This window comes from Meleagris gallopavo, chromosome 3 (genome assembly GCF_000146605.3).
Source record: "Meleagris gallopavo isolate NT-WF06-2002-E0010 breed Aviagen turkey brand Nicholas breeding stock chromosome 3, Turkey_5.1, whole genome shotgun sequence".
NCBI lineage: Eukaryota > Metazoa > Chordata > Aves > Galliformes > Phasianidae > Meleagris > Meleagris gallopavo.
The window spans coordinates 49,009,124-49,012,387 of record NC_015013.2 but is presented as its reverse complement, the minus strand read 5'-3'; the positions used below and the strand labels follow the sequence as shown (position 1 = coordinate 49,012,387).

The following is a 3,264-nucleotide window of genomic DNA, read 5'->3' as shown; positions in this document are numbered from 1 at the left end:
CGGGGCGCGGACCCTCCGTTGTCCCCGAGAGGCGGTGTGGGCCCGGTGCTGCCGCCGGGGAGCGGGACCGGGCAGCGCTGCGCTGCGCCTCGCTCGCTTGGAACAACTCTTTCCAGGAGTTGCCCTCCTCAAGTCTTCCTGTTGACTTCGGTGAGCTTTAGAGCAGGCTTTCTCTTTGAAAACCTTGGACGTGCTGTTTTACCTGCTGCTGGGGGAAGTTTGTGCAGTTCAGGGGTGCTTTTGTCTGGCATCTCGCGGGGAACAAACGAGCTGCTGTGCCCTCGCTTCGTAACAGCGATCCCACGGGGAAAGTTCTGCAGCCAGCGTGCGCGTTTACATCCCGAGCTTCCCGGGGAGGATTTATTTACGTGCTCTACTCTACGTATTTAGAGTTTGGAGTCGGTGGAAGGGCGGCTGGTTGGCCTTATGTGCAAAAAGGTGCTGGGAAGCTTTAACCGAAGGGTAGCTCCAGACCTCCAGGTATTTCAGAGCAAATAACAGATGTGCGGAATTGATGGGCAGATGGAGAAAATTGTTCTCCTGACAGACATGCTTCACTCGTGCTTATTTGCTAGGAGTGCTTCAGAAAGAAGGTCTGTGAGATATACCTTCCTGTGAGCATCCCGCTTAAATAAAGCCAAAGATGCAGCTTCCATTTTATGTGAAGGTATGGACTTTGCCTTCCCTATGCACCGGTAGCTTAAGAGTCCCTGACATGAGAAAACAGCAACATCGCGTGGTTCAGCTGGAGTAGCTTGCGTTGCTGACAATAAACTCCTGACTGAAGGAAACCTCCTGATGTTCAGGACAGAGATGCTGCAGATTTCTCCACAGTATCTTATTTACTGTTTTTCAACTAAAAGGAGGCAGTAAATCAATCATCATCTGTAATTATTGCTGCTGTAATTACCTTTGGGGAGTAGGTTATCGTTCCTGGTGGCCTTTGTTCAGATATCTTTTTCATTTTCTCTGTGTTATTTTTCTTGAATCGTGTCCATTTGTGAGTAGATTACCAGCACTCTGAAAGCAGCCTGATGGTAAGATTTCTGCAGGGCTGATAACATGCTTCATCTGAGGAGTTTAAAGATGCTTCTGCAGACACGGGATTTAAATTCATTGATAAGAGCCTGCCCATCAGTTATTACATCTTCATCTGTAGTGAACAAACAAAAGCTGTAAGTAACGTTGCAAGGAGAATTACAACTCAGGATTTATTTAAATCCCCCATTTCTGAAGTATTACTGATGTAGTCAGGAAAAAATATAGTTCTATAGTTCAAAAATAAACAGTATTTTAAATGGCTTCTCTGAAAAACTCTTATTTGACTGTATGTAAATTAGTTATTTAAACTCATGAGTGCTGCTTCACATCTAAATAAAATATGGAGTTACACATTGCATTTCCAATTTGTCATGTACTTAGCAATCCGTTCTGGGGGGGAGGATAGAAGAGATATTTTTGATACGTCTGTCACTTTTGATAACTTAATTTGAAACTTATATCTTAGGGGAATAGTGATACAAGGCAGGTAAATACATTAAAACAAAATGACAATTGAGTTTTTATATTGAATGCGTTAAACTAATGTTCATCTGAAATGGTGGGTGTTAAGAAGTTGCTAATGACTAAATTTCTTCTATTTTTTGAAAATATTTTTCTGAATTACCCTGGTTTCTGTTTACGTTTCTATCCTTTCCTATTTCTTTTTTTTCCCCTCTCCTTTTTTTTTTTTTTTCTTCCTCTCTTCTGGTTTGTTGCCAATTCTGCTCTGCCTGTTCCCCAGCATCTACTGATGAGCACCTCTCAGAAAAAAAGGCATGGCAAACATTCAGACAAACCCTCTCCAATGTAAAAGTAACAAAAATATCTACCCAAGGAGAAATAAGATAGTAAGTACTTTCTCTAAAATGTACTATCTTTTACAAATATACTACAGGGTTGCAGCAGAAATGATTGAAAAAGAGATTATTTAACTTTCTGAAGAATGGTGATTTGAATATCTTATATGATTCTAGGAAGGAGGAATAAAAGTTCAACTTCCAGGTTATTTTAGGCAGAGAAAAGGTCAGTTGCATAAAACTCAGAAGTCTTAACTGATATCTTATTTTACTGATTTATTTATCACATTTCCTCGCCTACTTTTTTTTTTTTTTTAAAATGTATTAGGTATCATTGACCTGATGAAAATCAGCTAATACGTACATTTGTGGGGAGGGAGGGTAGCAGGAAGCAAAGCAGGTGGGGAAAGGTAAGTCAGAAATACGATACTCCTCTGAAAGCCTCCAAAAGAGCCCCTGTGTAGGGTGCTGAAGAAGGGAGATTGGAATGTCTCCTTAACACTGTTATCTCCTAAGGACAGCAGCATCTCCTAAAGAACATCATGCTGGAGACCCCTGAGCTCAGAAAGCAAAGGAGGAGGGAAGAGCAGCTCGCTTTTATCTTGTTTAACTTGGCTACCTGAATGGTAAACCTTTTTTCTGACTTGGCATGCTTTACAGATATCACACCTAGGTTACTGACCGCCCCGCTTGCGCCCTTTGGCTTTATGGGGTTTTAATTTCGGGAGGGCTTGAGGTGTTTCTTTTGCCCTTACTGAGGGCTTTTGGTGTGAAACTTTCTGTTTAGAAATGAATTCAAGTTACAAAAATAGTTACTTAAAATAAAAAAAAGGTATTCTTTACGCAAACCTGAATGAAAACGTAGTCCTACTAAATCTTAAATTCAGGTTTCTCTATGCAAAAATCAGGTAATATTCAGTATGCTGAAGTCACCCATAAAGATTGCTGAAATTGTAGGTGTTAGATAAGCCGTCACAAGGAAACTACAACATCCCCGCAGATTAAATAGAAGCACTGATCTTTGAAAGGGATCTCTTTTTTTCTTTTTTAAAAAATAAAGTTATTACTTCAAAATCTATTTTTCTCCCTGTAATTTTGTATCCCACACGTGACTGCAGAAATGAAATTAGTGAGTGCTAGTTCCTAGAAAGATGAGAAGGAAAAGAATTATCTGCTGTATTTTACCAATCGGTGCCCTTCTTAAAGAAGTCTTGAGTCTTGAAATATTTTGGCAAGCCCAGAGTGCCTCTCTAAGATGTTCCTTCTCTTTAAGCAAACCTAAGTCCTCTTTTTATCCCAGCTGAATTTACAGCTGTGCCTCAATTGATGCAGAGTGTTGGAGGGCTGAGTAAATCTGGCTGTATTTTAATGTGACTTGTTTTCTCATCGTAAGTTCAAAGCTAAAGGATGTTTCCCATGCAGAGGT

At 40.5% G+C, this 3,264-nt stretch overlaps 1 long non-coding RNA gene across 1 annotated transcript; it reads left to right on the top strand.

Annotated features, from left to right (window-relative positions):
• The first annotated feature begins 1,726 nt into the window (after positions 1–1,726).
• On the top strand, positions 1,727–2,660 carry LOC109366758. Its single transcript, XR_004159243.1, has 2 exons — positions 1,727–2,064; positions 2,167–2,660. It is a non-coding gene; the product is annotated as an uncharacterized LOC109366758 (long non-coding RNA).
• The last annotated feature ends 604 nt before the right edge of the window (positions 2,661–3,264 follow it).